Source organism: Fukomys damarensis, unplaced genomic scaffold (genome assembly GCF_012274545.1).
Source record: "Fukomys damarensis isolate Sample0158 unplaced genomic scaffold, DMR_v1.0_HiC HiC_scaffold_5, whole genome shotgun sequence".
Taxonomy (NCBI): domain Eukaryota; kingdom Metazoa; phylum Chordata; class Mammalia; order Rodentia; family Bathyergidae; genus Fukomys; species Fukomys damarensis.
Window position 1 is genome coordinate 43118016 of NW_022900917.1, and position 20713 is coordinate 43138728.

A 20713-nucleotide genomic window follows, 5' to 3' on the forward strand; every position below is an offset into this window, starting at 1 on the left:
TTGAACTTTTCCTTTATAATTTTATTTCTCAGCTTTGCCTCAGCAACTATGTAAAAGTCAATTCTATGTTTTTTCCCACCCCCTACCACTTTATTATTTCTTTTATCTTTCTGAGAAGCTAATCTCAATCTCTCCCCTCGTGTATTTAACTTGTATTCATAAATTTATTCTTTAGTTGACATATCCTTAGCTCAACAGCTGCCCTTTCATGTAGTTTGGAATTGCAAAATCCCAGTTTAGAGAACAACAATTAAATAAATAAACACCCAGTTGAATAATATTGTGTTTTGCTTTAGTACAGTTTTGTTTGAGGAGCCCACATACCAAAGATAAAGCTCTGGCAGTTTTATTTTGCAATCCAGAATAGGTTTTTGGTCAGCTAGAGAAGAGTCCCTAAGAAACTCCTAATTCCTGCTGTCACCACTAGCCTTCTCTCTACTTATGTGTAAGGATTTCTTATTTCTATTTGGGCTATAAAGTATATGTACATGAACATGTATATAAAAAGGGAGTTTTTAATTGTTTATGCTGAACGAGGTTTTATAAGAGAGTTGAGTAATTTAATGTCACATGAGTCATAGCAGCCCAATTAAGATAAAAAGATAATGAAACAATTAAGATCCTAATGGCTTGCTTGCTTATCTAACATGGAGATATCATTCACACAGATAGTTAAGCTGAGCCACTGGTGTGGGCTAGAATACTGCTTGAGGAAAGAGGTCAGAGATTAGAAGGGAGGAGTTATATAACGTTTGCACCAGAAAGATTGAGTGTTAACTAGCACATGAGAGATTTTAGCCTCCTGAGTCTAAAGGAGAATGACATTTGGGGGGGGGTGTTGTTTATTCATTAAATAAATACTTTTTAGCACCTAATAATGCTAGGCATTATTCTAGGCACACACACCATATCTAGTCATGGTGGAAAAGTCAAATTTCCAGGTAGCTCTACGTGCTATAATGGAACCTAACAAAGTAAGGTGAAGTCCAGTCAAGTACAGAATGGAGTGCTTGTCGTTATAGCTTAGATATAAAATGTTTCCCAAAAGTCTCATGTTCAGACATGGAGCCCTGTAAGGATATATTCTTGACCCAGTCTCCTCTGATCTCTCTGCTTCCTGGATGCCATGAGTTAAACACTTTTCCTTCACATGCTTCTCTGCCATGCTATTTTTCCCTTGAAGCCAGGAAACCAGAGTGAATCCTCTGAAACATGGGCCAAAATAAACATCTCCTTCTATGAGTTGTGGATGTCAAGTATTTTGTTCTAGCAAGAGGAAAGTGACTAATATAGGCCTTTAGCTGATATACTTTGGAATCCTCTCCAATCATTTGGTAACCTATTATTCCCATGAATGACATGAGAGTCTGTGTAGTCAGATTTCCATTACTATATTGAAATACTTGAGAAAACCAATTTATAAAGATAAATGGTTTCTTTGGCTCATGGTTATGAAGCTTCTTGTCCGTAACTTGTTGACCTCATTTCTTTGTTCCTGTAGTGAGGCAGCAATCATGTCATAGCAAAACTGCTCACCTCATCATGAGTCAGGGAGCAAAGTGAGAACAATCCTCTTCAACAGCCCCATAAATCTCCTGCATGCTTCCAGTGACCCAAAGTACTCCCACTAAGCCCCATATCTTACAAGTTCCACCATTTCTCCATAGTCCCATGCTGGGTACCAAGCCTTTAATACCACAGGCCTTTCAGGATACAAACTGTAGCACAGTGTGAACCATGTCAATATCTGGGAGAACTTCATATAGGAAGAATGGTCAGGATAAAAACACTTTTTATACCTCATGATGACATGGTAATGGAAGGAAATGATGGTATATACCACAAGCTAAGGCACAGAACTAGGTGGTGACCATAAGAATGACACCTGTGAATTCTTCTACAGGTACCATAAACTATAACAATACAGCAGTGCACAATTCTTATCTAAATGTATGCCACAAATACAAAAAAAGTTAAGAACCACTGAACTGGCTGCATTAAGAGGATGGCTTGAAATCTCAGAAAAAAATGCAGAGAAAATAATTCTCTTAGGATCTTGACAGCTATTTGCTATATCTAGATAGTCAATCAGAAAAGACAAAAAATGAACAGGAATGACTGTGAAGTATTTCTTAAGCTTCTGCATGACACATGATGCATGATAAGCTTAAGCATGAAAGCAATGATGTGTAGGATAAGCTCTTGACATATATGTGTGTGTATATCTATATATATATATACACACACACACACACATGTACATTATTTATGTGTACACACACACATGCACACACATATAAAATGATCTGGTGAGGAAAATAAGACTTGCCTATGAAAGATCAATTTTTAAGAATAAAAATAGGATAATAGGTAAACCAGTAATTTCAGACACAAAATATATAGATGCTTTGTGTACTACAAAAGAGATATATATGACAGGATGGGGCAAACTTACTGAAAATGGGTAGAGCGTCAATAAGCATAGAAGAAGGTATTTCCCTTGGGGAAAAGCATAAAAGCTAAAAGACTCTGATGTACGCATAATGTTAGTCAGATTGTAGAGGCTCTTCCATGTCAGACTAGGCATTTCAATGGCATCCTCTAAAGAGAAGCTAATTTGATGAAAGGTGTAAGATATACAGCATAAATATTCTTGTGATTGAGCCAAGGCTATGAAATGCAATTTGCAGCACCTGAGGCCAGACATTAGAGGAAGTTTCCATAGTAGGTAGCCCATGTGTCAAATAATGTGATGTAACATGCTATATAAGGTGTACAGTGATTCACAGAGATATGAAAAGGCATGGCAATTTCTCATTCTGACCATGATGAGATAACAGGGATTACATAGACCTTTCTGCCTAAACTAAGAAAACATGTGTATTATAGAAAACAATGGTTTTCAGATATATGCTATCAGACAAGATAGAACAGTGATGATAGAGAGGAGAACAGACAATGTCAGCACCAGGATCACTCCAGCTATGCCGGAGAGCATATCTCAGAAGCAATCCAGGAAGGGACACCAGGTACACCAAGTGGTCTCCCTGAGCTGAGATGAAGTTCAGACTCCAAAGAAGTGATAGCTTTCGGGAAACATACAAGAAAGGAGAACATGGGATTTGTTGTGGCACATGCCTATAATTGCACCATTCTGCTGGGCTGAGGCAAGATTGCAAGTCTGAGGCTAGCCTGGGCAACGTAGGGAGATCACGTTGAAAATAAACACTGGAATGAGAGATATAACTCAGTGCAAAGACCCTGAGTTCACTCCCCAGTGCCACAAAAATTTTTATTAAAATTGTAAGAAACAAAAGGAGAAAGCTGCAGAGAGAATGTGTTCTAGAGATCTTCAGAGAGTTCCCTGGAATCTTCAGCTGAATGCTAATCAACAAGTATGTATGCAGAAACCACGACATCCTGGAGAAAGAATCATCAAAAAAAAAATACAGGAATAATCTTTATAGGTCACCAGGAGTAGAAGTAGTTTTCTGTCCTTAAAGGCCAGGTTAAAAAACAGTCACAATTCATAGGAGAGTTAGGAAAAAACCCACAAGAGGCTCCTCCAGGAGTGGAAGCTGCTCCAATAGATCCTGGCTAGCAAAGTTTTTAAGCAAGCCTTGGAATGGAATTGTTTCTAAGTAACTGAGTAGTTTCTGAGAACAAACCTAAAATATTTATAAGAATATAAAATTTTTCCCCAGGCATGCAATACAGCAGGAAAATAAGACTAGTAAAGAGAAGAAAAATCAATCAATAGAAACAGACTCATAAATACTACCAATAATAAAAATAAATAGAAAAGAACATTAATTCAGTCAATTAGCAGTATTCCCCAAGTAAAGAAGATAGATAATAGATTGAGAAGATAAGTGGATTCATAGAAAGTATGAAAGTCACCCAGGCATGCAATACAGCAGGAAAATAAGACTAGTAAAGAGAAGAAAAATCAATCAATAGAAACAGACTCATAAATACTACCAATAATAAAAATAAATAGAAAAGAACATTAATTCAGTCAATTAGCAGTATTCCCCAAGTAAAGAAGATAGATAATAGATTGAGAAGATAAGTGGATTCATAGAAAGTATGAAAGTCACTACCTGAAATATGAGTTGGAAACTACAATGCCAAAAATGAAAAACGCACTGGATGAAATGAATAGCAGATTTAAAAGTCTAGTAACCTGAAGCTATGGTCTAGAAACTTGTAAGTTAAACACACAGAAGGTACTGAATAAAAAAAATGACCAAATCATTAGTTAACTATGGGGTAAATGTCAAGTAAACTGGTATACATGTAAATGTTGTCCCCAAAGACAAAGAAAAGGGGAGAGTAGAGAAAATATTTGAAGAAAAAATGACCTCAAACTTTGTAAATTGGGTCAAATATTAAATCTACACATCCAAGAAGTTCAATGAATCTGAAACACAAGAAATATGAAAAAAAAAAATTACATGAAAGTAGAGGAACAAACCAGGGATGAAGAGAAATTTTTAAAAGAAACCAGAGAAAATACACACATGTGTAGAGGAACAATACAAGAAGAAAGCAACTTTTTTCTTCCAAAATTGATCTATAGATTCTATGTAATCCCAGTCAAAATGCCAGCAAGTATTTTTTTTTAGAAATTGGCATGTTGATTCCGTAATTCATATAGAAATTAAAGGACCTAGCAAAGCCAAACTTTAAAGAAAACAAGTTAAAGGATTTATAAACATATTAAAGACCATGCAGTATAGGCATAAAATGTAAATAAATGATGATGGTACTGTATACTCAGTGAAAAAATAGAACCACGATTGTATGAACAAAATAATTCTTCACAAAGGATTATTTACAAAAGAGAAAATATAATGAAGTAAATAAATAAAGGATAATCTTTCAAAAAATGAGGATATACATGTATAAAAAATTCAAACAATAGTATTTACAATAATTAAAATGAATTTAAGGGCTAAATGTAAAATTTAAAACTGTAGAACTAGAAAAAATCAAAATCTTTGTAACTTTGGGCTAAGTAAAGTTTTTTAAAGATATATCAAAAGTATAAACTATAAAGGCATAAAAAGATAATTGACATTAAAATTAAAAACTGCTTTTGGAAAGATACTATGAAGAAAATAAAAACACAAGCAACAAGCTGAGAAAATAAATTTACTAACTATATATTTGATAAGGGACTTGTATCCACAATTTTTAAAAAAATCAAAACTCCTCTTGAAATTCACAACCCCCCCAAAAAAAACCAAAGACAGAAATTTTTGTCAGATTAGCACATGAAAAGGCGTTATTCAACATAATTATTCATCAGAGAAATGCAAATGAGAGTAAGAGGGATTACCAGCTAAGACTTGGTAACAGCGCATTTGCCCATCAGTTGGAAACTGGATAAAGAAGGTGTGGTTTTTCTATAAAATGGAATACTACTCAGCCCTAAAGAATGAGAAATTAGATTTATTCATAGGAAAATGTATACATATTGAGGATATAAATAAGACACGTATAAATACCGAATAGTTTCTCTGGTGTGAAAAACTATAATAGTACATAAGATCCTAATGAGATTACTGACAATGTGAAATAGGAAGAAAAGAACTAAAGGTGTAGGGAAAGTGGGAAGGGTAGGGCAAAGGTAATAAGGGAAGAGAAAAAAAATGAGAAGATGAAAAAATGGAAATAAAGTGTTTGTAAATGGGGAGGGGAGGAGGGGGTTAAGGGAGGGCAGGGACAAGGGGAAAAAATTAGAACCAAGACCTGTTATGTAAAGGTACAAGATCCCAGTAGTGAATGTAACTGTATTGTATACCTTAAAATGTACCAATAAATTCAATTTTAAAAATTTAAGAAAAAAAAAAGAGGGATTACCAGGTTTGGACCTTTGTACCTAAGAGATTAATGGTATATTTGAATGATAAAAATCAGAAAATAAGTGAAGGTAAAGACTGAATTGTAGTGCGTTCTTTTTGAGATAATAGATTGATGAATATTTAAGGAAAGAATCTGGAAACCATCTGGATAAGTCTTTGTTGAAAATATTAGAGCCACACACAAAAAAAGTATCTGTAGCTAAATGAATTACCATTCTACCATCCTTGATAGTAGATATTTCTGGATTTTTTTTTTTTTTTTTTTTTTTTTTTTTTTTTTTTTTTTTTTTTTTTTTTTTTTTTTTTTTTTTGGTTCCAGGGATAGAACTTGGAACCTTGCTGCACTTGGGAGGCAGGCGACAGAACCACTGAGCTAAATCCCTGGCCTGATAATAGATGTTTCTGTATGCTCATGTGTAGTTTTGTAAAAAGTTTCTAAGATTGTTCTTTTTGTCAAATTATTACATTTGTTTGAATAAGAAACAAATGGCATTCTTAGTTCCTCTGTTCAGGTTGATGTAAAAATAGGAATTCTAAATATAATACATTTGAGACCTAATCTTTTAGAGAATATGCAGCCAGCACTCAAGTCACATTTTTATGTGTGTCTAGTCCTTCATGGCTACCATAAAACATGATGCATAATCCCTACCACACCATTTAAGTCTGTTATTATCACCATCAACAACTGTATCCAGGAAACAACATACTACACCAGTTACAGAGGAAATGAGACAATTATTTCTAGAGCATTGGATGAGAGCCGGATATCAGATTAAACTATGGAAATGCTGTCTAAATAGCAGGCAGTCATTACCACCAGGAAAAAAAAAAAATAGAAGAACTCAATCACATGCTGATTGATTTGGTGAGGTGTTTTGGCCAAGGGGCTCTCATTGCTTGAAGCTTTCTATTCACTGAAAGCATGAGCACTAAGGATATGCCTGGGCGCTTTACAGCTTAACCACTTTTTGTATAAAAGAAATTTCTTCTCTGACATCCAAATATCCAACTGATTAGCATAAACATATTGTTGACCCTTTAGTAGTAAAAAAGCATAGCAGTGTTTGAGTCAATGGCATGAAATTAAAAACTTTTACTGTATTTTCATTAAAAGACTTTCAGATCAGAGGTATTGAAATCCACTCAAAACAGATGCCTAGTAGCATTTTACCATGACAGTTTTCTCTTCTAAATATCTAGTAAGCTTTTTAACACATATGTCTGATCTGGGAAAGAAGTTCTTTTTACAAAAGTCAGAGAAATGATGAACACTGTTTAATCAATGAGCTCTCATAAATAAGAAACATATAAAATGCTCTTGGTTCTCAGAATGTTTGGGTCTATTTCATAATGTGAACTTTTTAATTGATATAACACACACAGAACAAGTACACAAACTACATGTGTTTGGTATATGACTTTCAGAAAATGAATACATGCATGTAATTGGTACCCAAACCAAAACACAAAATAGTATCAGCATCTAGAACTTTTTTGAGTCTTCTCCCAGTCACTGCCCCTCCTTCTACTGGTAACCACCTCCTGATTTTTAACATCATGACTTAGTTTTACCTACTTCTGAATGTTATATCAATAGAATCATAGTTATTAAGTCTAGGTTCTTCTCAATATGGTCATGTTTATGTATGAGTTCTGATTTACTTCATTTTCATTTCAGAGTATATCCATTCTACTTTTAACAGACTGAGGTGTATGCAGCTCAAAGCTATGACACATCATTGCTATAAACATTCCTGTATATGTCCTATGGTGAACACATAGATATATCTCTGTTGGGTATATGGTTGAAATTGTTGGGGCATTAGCCATAGATGATACTGCCATAAACAGTTTTCCACAATGTTGTGCCATATCTGGTTTCTCTTCCGATGGTATACATTTTTTGTCTTTTACAAAATGGTTGTGCCAATTTATACTTAGATTAGCAAGCATTCTAATCATATAACAATTTAGCTAATTCTTGGTAGTATTTGCCTTTCTCTGAGGAAACCCTGTGAAGTACAGTAGAATTACATTGAGGTTTCGCTTGCATGTCTCTGATGACTAACAATGTACCATTTTGCATGTCTGTTAGTCACTTGGATATCTTCATGAATGAAGTGCCTATTCAAGTTCTTTATTCATATTTCTATTAGATTATTGATATATAGGCATCATTTCTATATTTTGGATATGATAGCTTATGGGATGTTATATAATTGTGATTAAAATTTGTAACAAATTATAAATATATTCTGCATTCTTTATATATTATAAATATATTGTACATTCTTTAAATGAAAACAATTTCTTCATCTTAATATAGTTTGTTTCATAATTTTGAATGGCTAGTACTTTCTCTGTTCTTTAAAGAAACCCTTGTCTACCTTGAGGACTTAAACATATTCTAATTTGTTTCTAACAGTTTTATTGATTTACTTTGCCACTTAGAGCCATGATACATTTAGGATTGTTCTTTGTAGAGTCAAGATTCACTTTTTTTCTATGTGGCTATCCATTTCTGGTCTAGATTTTACCATTCTGAGCATTTATTTTTCTGTACTATAACAAGGACAATAATTCCTAAAGCGTCACAGGTATAAATTTGTATCTATATCTGTATCTATCAATATTGATGGCTATTTGTGATCATTAATCGTGATATGTCGACTTCATTGGACCGAGAAATACCTATTAGACTAGGAAAGCATGCTTCTGGGTGGGTCTGGGTGGGTCATAGAAGCATGGCCTTGGGTACTGTGTATGGTTCCTCACATGTCCCTATCGGGATCTGTTCCCAGGCTCTGCTCCCTAGCTCCCATGAACTAAGTCTCTTTGCTCTGCCATGCCTTCTGCCATGATGTTCTTGCCTTGGAGCCACCTGACTGAATTCCCTGAGTCAGGACCTAAATTAAACCTTGCTCCTTTAAATTGGGGTTATCAGGTACTGTATCACAACAATTATATATATATATATGGTACCACCCCGTTGAGGAGTTGGAGAATGGGCCCCAAACAGTTTGTAGCAAAAATTCCTTGGCACCTGCTTTTCTAAATACACTGGACCAAAATAGATGGAAACAGTCAAATTCCAATTCTGCATCCAAGGACATCTTCATTAGCAGCAAGATAAAATGTTGCTGTGAAAATGAATAAGCAGATAGAACTCAACAGAAATGACTGAAGGAAGAGTAGCATCCTGTGAGCAGCCTTTGATAACTTATAGATAGGAAAGCCTTCATGTCCTCCCAAGTGTTCTGAATTGAGAACCCATAACAAGGCAAGAGTTATATTGGCAGATTTCAGGTGCACCATGTAAAAACTATGATGGTTGAAAGAGAGGTCAGCATTACCAAACATCAATGTGAATAATGTCCCTGTGCAGTACTGCTTAGTACATTTCAGGGTAATGATCCTTGTAGCATAGAAACCACAGACACACACACACACACACACACACACACACACACACAATTTTTCCAATTTGTGGGATGAATTATTGCTAGAATTATAATGCCAAAATTTGCTAATATTATGTCCTTATTAATAGTTATAAGTTATAGGGCAACCGAACTATTCCTATTCCTCAATAAATTCTCCTACTCTTAACCTCTACTGAACCTCTTAGAATCATTTTTTTACTTTAGGGAACAGGAACTTGTTGTGTCTGACATCTAGCAGGCTGAGAGTTATACTCCCCCATATCATCCTCACCAGAGGGGAGAAAAGGAATGCAGAGGTTCATGAAAGATGACCCAGCAATTGTGCCTTTTCAGATTTACCCACAAGGTGCCAGGCATGGTGGCACATGCCTGTGATCCCAGTGCTTTGGAGGCAGAGGCAGCCTGGTCTACACAGTGAATTCAAGGACAACATGGACTACATAGCAAGACCCTGCCTCAAAAAACAACAACAAAACATAGAAGTAAAGATTTTAGCATTAATTATATACAGCAATATATACATTATGTACAGCATTATATACATTATACAGCAATATACTTTTATAAAAGAATAGTTTATAGTATACAATAACTTTAAGTAAAAAAATCTCTTCCTTTTACTATGTTTAGTGCTAGCATTCAGTGCTCTGAAGGAATGTCCATCAGACATGTAAAAGCATGTCTGGGGGGAAAATGAACTTGTTACAATTGGTGCTAGTTTTTCTATGCAGTTAATCTATAAAAGAGTTATAATGCAGCTGAGTGTCCCAAGTTGAAAGCGAAATGAGAATGTGATAACTCTCTTCCAAAAACAGAGTGGTCTAACACAAGCTACTCCTTTTGAAGTTACTGTAGAGTTAACTATCATCAACTTAAAACAAAATATCTGACATGTTCAAACCATCACAGTGAATAATCAAGACTAAAGGGCTTAAAAGAAGCAGTAGACTTGCCTGAGCTTGATCTTTTACTGAGATCTGATTTCTTTTAAACCTTATTTAAATAAGGTTAAGCCTTACAAATGCAGGCTCCGTTGGGTGCCACTTGGTAGGAAGTAGAAGCAGGACCGCCTCTTTATATTTCTGAGCAAGCCAAAGAACCATATCTGTGCAGATTAAATAATAATGAATGTTCTCACAGTCCTCCTTCCAAAACTCCCACAACCCTGTTAAAAAGCAAAACAGTCATCTGATGGTACAACTGACACAGGACCAGAGTGTATCACATCCTACCTGAAAGCACTGTAATGTAGCAATGTGGCTCTCAGCAGAAAAAGAAGGTTTTGCTGATCTTAAAGTGAAGATATTGAGCTTTGCAATATCTTCCAAAGGAGAAAATGTGCTTTTGAGCACTGATGCCCTGCAGTATCGGGCTTATAAGTAGATAATGTATGGGTGGTGTTTGAAAACTTATACAAAGCCCTTCGCGCCCCACAAATGGCTCTGAAATCAAAACAGAAAGGATTTTCACTTGAAAAAGGCATTTCGCTGTGTTGAAAGATTGTGCTACTTTAAAAAACAAATGCCCATGAGAAGGGTCCCATGGAAACACTGAGTGCATTAAGAAATCAGATCCTTCCTATTGGGAATTAGTGGGTCCATCACAGTTGACTGAGATAGGATAGAGGAGGGGTAAAGGACAAGTACTAGAGTGCTAAGAATTCAGATTAGAATAACTAGGGAATAAGAGGATGAATAGAAAGAAGGATAAAACCACCTAGGACAGATGGAGATCACCAACATAGGTCCCAGAGTGGTAGGCAGGCCACCTCTCCTTGGTGGATAAAGGGGTAATCTCCGAGCAGGATGCAGAGGGTAATGGTCAGTCTGTGTCTAGTGGGCAAAGATGCCCAGAACCAGCCCTACTATGCTTGTATTTGTGTTTTGGAGCCTTAAATTTTTATAAACAAAAAGAATCAGCAATACAGTCTCTACCCCTGTTCAGAAGGCTTTATAAAGTCAGATTCCTCCTGTGATATGATACTGTGTAAGAGTAGTTTTTCACTTTAAGTCTTTTGACAAATAATCCACTTGCCTTAATTACAGCTCAGAGATTTGAGCATTAAACTGATCTTGGATTTTTTTTTTTTTTTTTTTTTTTTTTTCCCGGGGTCAATCTCATGTTTTTTTTTTTTTTTTTTTTTTTGTACCAGGGATCAATCTCAAGACCTTGCACTTGCAAGGCAGGTGGCAGAACCACTGAGCTAAACCCTGGACCTGGAATTTTAGTATAAAACTGCAATGAAGTCAGGCATCTTCTCTTTGTTGTTCCTGGAAAATGCTAAATTAGCCTTTGCAGTACCACCTGCCTCCTAAATCTCAGCAATAAATCAGACAACAGTTCAAATTCTACCACTGGCTAGCTATGATAGTGGATTTAACTTCCCTAAGTGTCAGATTTCACAGCTGTACAAAGAATATAGTTCCAACATCATAGGATTATTCTAAAGACCAATAAAAAGGTCCATATAAAGTAGCACAGGAAATGCATAGAATAAATATTCAATAAATGGTGATCTATCATTATTATCCTCCCCTTAATTTGTATTTGTCTCATAAAGCAACCCTTGCTACAATGTTTTTATATAAAATTTTTGAGGGAATTTTGTGTTTTCCACCTCTGTTCCAGTGTCTTTGTCTAACACCATGCTCCCAGAGCTTTGAAAAGTGCCTGCTACTTGGCAAATAATAAATATTTGTCAAATGAAATTTCTTGAATTAAGTCTATTCCATTTCAGGCAAGTGTAAAACTATCATTTTCTGATAATAATAGAACAATTGAAAGAGATTGCAAAGTAAAAATAATATGACTTTGAAGATTCAAGTCCAAATTTAAAATCATTTATATCCTAGTATCAGAAAATGTGAATATCCTGTCATTTCCCTTTAGGATCTAAGTTTAATGATGCCAAAGAGAGTAGAAGAGGTAGATACAAGAAAAAAAAAAACCCAAAGAACTTAGACCTAGCATAAAATCCTTGTTTCTTTTATTAAGCAGAAGTTTGGGCCTTCTTTTTCCTTTACCACAGTCCATCATATCATATCTCTTACTGGACAGGCTTTGATTAGCTACCCAAAGTATGTACAGTTTCAGAAGTCATATAGCTGCATTGTTCCTTACTGGAAAATTTGCTAGAACTCCCAACAATACTATGATCCACAAATTTTTGAATCTTACTTAGTTCCTTTTTACATGTAGAATTGATAACAGAGGAGATAGAAATACTGATTACCTGATTTGATCACTATGCCTCTATGCATGGAATGAACTATCACAATGTACCCCATCTGTATGTAAAAATATGTGTCAATTTTAAAGGATTTAAAAGACTAATTGTATGGCTGGCTTTGTAAGGCAAAGCAGTGTTAAAGGGATCATTACTCTGTTACATCCTGATTTGAACATAGCACATCTGGACTATACTCTTCAGTTTACACATTGTCCTATTTGTTTGATAAGTGTTTATTGAGTATGATTTGCTTAACAAATACTTATTGAGTAGGGCTGGGGATTTAGCTCAGTGGTTCTGCTGCCTGCCTTGCAAGCTCAAGGTTTCGAGTTTGATCCCCGGTACCAACAAAATTTATACATATATATTTATTGGATTAATATTTTTAAACAATGTTCTTCTGCAGTGTCAATAACATTTTAGAAATTAAGAAAATGAGGTAGTTAGGGCTTATTTGTTCAAAGAAGACCGATTTGGCATTTTATCCATTTTAAAAGCAAAACATCACTTTGAAGGACTGGGAATAAAGCGTCTTGGTTCTGTTCTGAGCAGGACTTTGACTGGTTTACTGCCTGGGCTTGTGGCATTTCAAATAGGATGTCTTCCAAATGAAATATAAACTTCTGTGGCTTTTCCCCTTACATGTTCTCATTGGGCCTCAGCTCTGACAAATTCCTCCCAAACATTCGGAAAGCCCTCTAGGGTGCTAGTCAAGCATGCATGAATTTGACTTGATACAGGATGTAGAGAAAAAGAACTTGATGATGGATGGGATGAGTGAAGAGGTTAAAGGAAAGGATGACACGTAAGTTACTAGATTGAGAATGGTGATAGGCAGTGTGGTACCATTAGTGAGATGAGGTGGGGGGGAGGGAGGAAGGAAAAAAAGGAGGAAGGAACTATGTGGGGTTATACAGAAAAATAAAATGGTGGAGGCACAGGGAATAAACATGGAGTGAGCTAGAAATATGAGTTCAGAGAAATATGGTAAAATCTCCTGGTTACACAAAATTTGAATTCCTTTGGTTATGTTTTAAAGGGTAATGTACTTTTAAATGTTGGTATTTAAAATACACCTAAATACTGTATCCATTACTATTAAACTTATGACAAAACTATTAAAAATCAACTTTAAAATGGACAAGGCTGTAATTCTTCAAAATTCTTTCAGGAGGTAGATAAATAAAAATATTTAAAGACTGCCACAGAGAAAAACTGAGATAAAATTCCAGCCTGAAGAATGTAGTTGTCATGTTGAATGATTTTCTTGGCAAGAGTAAAGTAAAAACTTTTTCAAACATACCTGACTATCCAGCAAACTGCACACTGTTATCCCAGGACACGATGTCCTTTAGTCAGTTGGGAGATCTGGTGCCACAAATACATAAAATACAAGGCCAGAGTGAAGATGCTGTCTAAATGGCATTCTGTTTTATTCAATGTGCCTTATACTTTTGTATCTCACCCTGATACTTAACCTTTTCTGTTATCATCACCAGTGAACCCTACTGACCACAGCCTGACAGTAAAGAACCAGAATATAATCCCACTACTACCATTAGACAGATGTGTGCAGCAGTGTGATCTGCTGAGCAGGGGTTCCCTGAACTGCCACTCCTGCTGGTGACCTGCAATGAAGGAGAGGGGACAGAAGATCAAAATTTGTCAAGCCTAGTCAGTACGTGCTGCAGACAGCTGAAAAATGAATGTGCAGGCCGATTTGAATTTGACAAATATTTAATGAATATCTACTTTAATCTGGACAGTATTGTTGGATATCAACAATAATGAAATGATTGTTTTCAAGGCATGGTAAAGCATTTTCAAGCACCTATGGGCTTTCTGGCAACTTGCCATCACCAGCCAGGATAAGAACGCACATCAGCATGTATAAGGTATTATTTTTCATCACCACATAAAACTGAAGATGCTTCCAAAGCCATCATCCTGAATTGTACAAAAGGAAGATGAGAGAATAGTTGTGAGCTTACATGTTTGTATATACATATGAATTATTAGCAATAAGTATTTCCTTCCTCATTACACTCAGAATCATGAGAATGATGCAGATAAAGTCTGTACACTAAAACTGGTATTTGGTGTTTCATTTCCACTATTCCCTAAGGTTCCTTTGCATCAATTAAACATGTAAAGGTTAATACTAATACTCCTAAATAGGGAGGGGATGGGCAAAAGGAAAATAAAATAAGTAAAATTTGAAAAATAAAAACAAGATGAGGAAAGAAAAGACAAGGGATCTATTAAAGAATAAAAGAAAATATAATTAGATAAAAATACCAGAAACAAAAAGAGAAAAAGAAGAGGAGAAAGAGGGAAATCTCCCTCCAAAATAAAGAAAAAGATACATGAGTCTTTTAAAAGTCCTCCATGTTTGTGAATGAATAGTTTCTTTCCAGAGTCACAGTGTTGGAATCCACTCTATGTCTAGCCTGGGCCCTGATATGGGAAAAGGATAGAGAGTCACTGCTAAGACTGATTTTGTTTCCAAACTCACATTTTTGTGTATGAATGCTGAGTCTTGCCCTGCCTTTCCTCCTAGTCAGTGATGTCAACCATAAGACTATATTTACTTTAGACACTCACAGTCCCATGTCACACCTTTCTCCACTTAACTTTATGGCATTTGGGTTTGTCAGGTGATTCCCCTTGTCCAGAGGCCCCTATGTCTATACACCCCAGGCCATGACAACTATCCAAGTTGAGACATATCCCTGCTCACAGAAAACAGACCACTGAGCTCTGTGTTGGATGTAGGGAGTGGGGTGTGGGGCTCCAACAATTCACAGGACTTAATGACAACACTTTCAAACCCAGCTGCTTCACTAAAGCTACAGACGCTCAGCCTAGCTTCTTAACTCAGAGGTTGGCTCAACCATGTCCTTTGCAGTTTGAGCTTAAACTTCTCAAGGGCTCTATGTTTAGCTTGGGCTCTCTTTGCAACAGTCCCTTGTACCCATCTCCCACCCACTCTTCATGGTAAGGTGACCCCAGAAACCCTAAAGTGTAGTTGTTCTGTAGCTCAATCTTAAATAAGTAACCCCTTCCCAAAACAATTTATTTTTAAACACTTAAATATGGCAGGTGCTGCGCTGTATTTCTTCTCCAATTCTAGCCAACATTGTAGAAGGAGTCACTTTCAGAGTCAAGCCCTGCGTTGTATTTGCATTTCACAGTGACTAGGTTTTTCTTGGGGGTAACACTACTACCCAGTCCATTGTTTCTCCTTAGAGCTGCTGACCCTCTCCAGGCTGACCTTATGTTACCAGAGTAAGATCTCCCTCCTCAGGAGCCAGGGTTAGCTTTCCAGGCTGCTTTGACTCTTTCTCTTTATTGTCCTCAGTTTTTCTAGCTTCTTGGTAGTTTCTAGTTTTCCTGTCAGCCCCTTCCCAATTCCTGGAGATATACTTTTTTTTTTTTTTTTTTTTTTTTTTTTTTTTTTATCTTCACCAAGTTGTTGTTATCCAGATGTCTCAATATCAGGTCCCAGAGAGGCTCTATCTTGCTGCTGGTCTTTACTCCACCACTCAGAACAGTGACATCGAAGCCTTTTTTTGAGTTTAAATATATTTTTATGGCTCCAACTGTATGAACTCTTGAAGTGGACATAGAGAATATAGGTTTTTTACCTCATTAGAAACCATTGAAATTACTTGGACAAAATATATTTTGCCAGTTTTTTGCAACACAAACAATTTCCTGGCTACAAACTAAATTGTTTTAAACTTTGTAATTGTAGGAGGCAAAGAATATTGAGCAAAGTCTTTTTAACAAAGTTAAAAATGTCACCTTGTGCATACACACACACACACACACACACACACATGCAGTGTTATCTTAAAAAGAGGATGCTTTGTAAAAAGTTGTGAATGTAGCTATTTTAAAAACACGTATGGGTGATAGTACTAGCCTAACTCAAATATGGGGAAAGGTATCAGTTAGGGTTCACTAGAAGAACCGAATATCTTATCTATCTATGAAAAAAGCATTTACAAAGTAGGCTTATAGTGGCCGCCTGCAGAGTCAAGGGTGTGGGAAGAATGAAAAAGGGCCATCTGTGTGCTGTAGTGCTGGAGGGTCCAGTCACAAGCCCAAAGCCTGGAGCTCACTGCAGATTCCAGTGCAAGTCCGTATCTGGAAGCTAAAGTGTTTGCCCTGGAAGGCTGAAGTACCTGAAGACGACCAAAGGCAGTGGTGAAGGCTGCATCTTCATGGAAAGCAAAAAGGCAGGCTTCCTTCTCTCCCTTTTTATTTCATCCAGGCTACAAGGCCATTGATAGGTGCCACCCATAACCAGGATGCATCTTCCCTTTCTAGTCTGCCAGTTTACGAGTTAATCATCCAGACACATCTAGAACTGTACTCCACCAATTCATAGACATTTCTTAAACCGTCCAAGATGACACCACAATTAACTATCACTGAGCACCTCCTGCATGTGCAGAACAGCGCCATGTCCCTACTACCAAAAGACTTCCTTGTGATTTATAATCACAGATACTGCTGACCTGGCACACTGGTGTTTGAGTCTGCATTTCTCCAGACAAGGCAAAGGCTAAAGTTACCCTCCACTCTGCATCCTGTGTGTAAGTTCCCATAGAGGAACAGAGTCTTACATTATTTATAGAGATAGCATTGAGGAGGGAGAGGGAGCCATCCAGTGTCTGAGTACAGGGGCAGAAGACTTAAGAGATCAATCTTGCTTGGTTCTTTAAAGGCAAATAGAAGTTTGTCGTACACAGAAGATACACAAAACCTTAAATGGCTCAGTAGTTATGAAACATAAATCATAAGCCTGAGTACAGCAAGAGATGAGCCCATGGGGTAGAGAAAAAGCACAAATCTTGAGAGCACATGTACATTTTGTTAATTACCTTTGGAAGGTTTAACGCTTGCCAGGACTTGCAGTAAGCCTTACCTTTAATTTATCTAATCTCTGTTGCAACTCATTTGGATAAAGCACTATTATTCCTGTTTTACAAATGAGGAAGCTGAAGTCTAGACAGGTTAAGTAACTTCTGTGGAATCACACAGCATACTGTGGAAGAACCAGAGCTACGACTCCGATCTTTGGGATCTAAAAGTTCATGCTCAGACTTTATTTCCTAGATACCTAAGAATCATTGCAAAGTCCCATTGGAAGTTCTAGAACAAGAGGAGTGGCACAATTAAAATGGAACCATGGAAAGAATAATATTTGGTGGGGGGGGGAATGAAAGAAGAAGACCGGAAAGAAAAATTACAATGAATTTGGACGTTATTCTTTAGGCAGTGAGAAAACATATAGTACACATGACCATCTTGAAGAGAAGTTCCATGTATCCTTTTTAAACCATTTTCAGAACAGTTGTACACAAATTACATTTTCTATCTGTTGTTTTCTGTTCTTAGAATTTGAGATATTGACACTGACTGCTCCCGGAAAGATCTATTCGTATGTCAGTTTTTCATTTTGTTGGAGTTACATTCCTCAATTTCAGCAGGTCAATAAATTGAGGTCAGTAAATAGGAAATTTCAACTTCGTGAAGAGCATCAGCCATGTAAGAGCCTGAATATTATTGTTGCACATAGATGTAACTATTAAAAAACCCAGGAGACAAAAGCAATGGAATAAAATCTTATTTAACTTTTAACATGAGCAGTTTCAGGTGTTCTGTTTGTTCCTGAGAAGAAATAGAAATCTATAGAAACAAATTCACAGAATTAGCATTGACAATCTACTTGACCTTTAAATGTGAAGACTTTGTTGATTTTTTTCAATAAGCAATTTTAACTCAAATAATAAGATCTGTTACTCAGAGTTCACTACATTATTGAGGCCATCTTCCTGCTTCCATACTTTACTCTCCTAGGAAGTATGTAGATAATTTTATCTCTTTTGGTTTGGTGCACAACTAAAATGTCTTAAGATATCTTCCCTATACTACATTTAACGAGGCTTGTAATTGAGATACATTTACCAAGAGTAACCATCGTCATATTTCCTGATATTAAGTGTTACAGGCTGATACCTAGGTGAAAAAAAAACAGAAAACAAACAAACAAAAAACTGGTGCCATGCTGTTTTCCACCACCTAAAATTCGTGCTACCTAAAGTTTGCCCTCCCTTTATGTTTTGGAAACCAAAGCCCCAGAATCCATGCCCAAACAGCCTCCAGCTCACCTTTCGGTCCCACTTGAGCCTTGTAGCCCTATATTCAAGTGATGAAAAGGGGCAGGTGTTGGGGGTACCGTGTTCAGAGTTACATATGCAGACTGGGTATTCATAAGCCAAGGTAAGGAAAGGCAGCAGATGGACAGCCAGCTAGGACCACTACAATTGGGCCTCATATATGAATTCTAAGTTTGACAATGTACTCGCCAGCTATTAGGAAAATATATGAGATCAGAGGCTATATCATTTTGGCATCTTATTACCTTGGTTTGTAATTGTGATGTGAGAGTCTATAATGACACTTTTGATCCAGGACCTACAAATGTTAGGGGTAGCTTCAGAGCTGATACCTGACCCCAAACCATTGAATCATATTTTCTCAACTTGGAATGTAGGATTTAAGCATGGCAGTCTTTATTTCTGCTGGCCACTTCAACTGAGAGCACCTACACTTAGGAGTTGAGTCCCCTTAGTCATAGGACCACCGCAGCAAATGCCTATGAAGTTCTGGGATGAGAACTGTAGAAGTACCCTGGTTCCTGTTTTGCCTAAGACTTGGTTGTTCAACTTTTCCTTAAATTCTTTAAAATACTCCGGGTTTCTTCTTATCCAGCCCTTTCCTGCTATGTAATTTTGTTTTTAAGAAAGGACATTACTTTTTTAAGGATTTATTACTTATATCTTATGTTTCCACCTAGATAGCAAGGTTAATAAATTTTTGCTTAGTAGCCTAAAATATTTTAACTTTCACTGTTGTTCATAAAAATTATTCCTACTTCCTGAAGCAGTTCAGAGTCTGATCAGATGGCTGTTATAACTGGCTAATTTTAGGTTAAAAGTGTTCTACCAAGCCTTAACCAAATCTATAGCACCTATATTTTGTACATGAAAAAAAAAGTAAGCTCTTTGGCGGTTTTCAGTTGTCACTTCATTTCTGTTTTATATATGATCAACACATATGGTGAATGTTTAAAATTTATTATAGTAAGGGGCACATTGAGATTAATCCCCCTCAAAATATTCCTTCTTGCTTCAAACACTTATTTCATAATTCTTGTCACTTTTTAAACCGGTTCTGAAAGTCTTCTTTCATGAGTGTCTTTATGAGGTGATATCAAAAATATGGTAAATGCTGTAGCCAACAGAAAAAGAAGCTCCTGAAACATTAGAGTGCATCCTTGTCCACTGGATCTGGTATCATGTGACTTCTTGCTTTTCCCAAAAGTCAGAATAACTAGGAAAGCTAAACAGTTTAAACTGAGTCAAGACATTGAGGCACCCCTGATAGCCCAACTGAAGAGTGAAAGAGGACTTACTGAACTGCTTCAGAAAGCACGAGAATGACTGGACAAGTGTGCTCAAAATCAGTGGTAGTAAACTGATAATGTTCGATTTGAGTGTTTACTTTGTACAGTGAAATCAATTTTACAGAGTGTGTATTGTGGAATATTAGTTCTGTGACACGTTTCTACAAAATAGTTCAGTGTTCCAAAAAGTACATGTATCTTTTTTGATGGTTTGGTTCTGAAATCAATGTGAAAAGTAGGAAATTGATGTCTATACAAAGTTGCCTTTGAAAAGTCCTTTGCTGCTCATAGAGAGTATAAACGTAACTTGTTATAATCATTGTTTCCTTACATTGTTCAAGCTTGCTTTATCTTTGGTTGTGTCCCATGTCCTACTTCTTAGCATTAATATAAAGTAAAAAACTTCACTCTTGTCTTTAGACACCAGAATTACATTGCTTGCAGTGTTTACTGCAGCGATTTTTCTGAGTCAATATTCTTTAATTGTAGTTGGCAAAAGTTTAAATGAATACAGTTTTGCTCCATTTTCTTACCACCTGCCTCATTGCAACCATACCACAATTTTGAGAAGTCTTGAATACTGATTTGACCACAGAATCTTTTTTTAGAGGTTGTTTACTGTCTTGCAGAGCATGTTGGGGAAATTCTGAGCTAAACCAGACTCTCTCTCTCTCTCTCTCTCTCTCCC

At 36.4% G+C, this 20713-nt stretch overlaps 1 protein-coding gene and 1 pseudogene across 2 annotated transcripts in view; both read left to right on the forward strand.

Annotated features, from left to right (window-relative positions):
* Window positions 1–20713, forward strand: part of Cpa6 (carboxypeptidase A6) — a 341537-nt gene that overhangs the window by 59681 nt on the left and 261143 nt on the right. The window lies entirely within an intron of this gene.
* Window positions 13262–20713, forward strand: part of LOC109117643 — a 29737-nt pseudogene continuing 22285 nt past the window's right edge.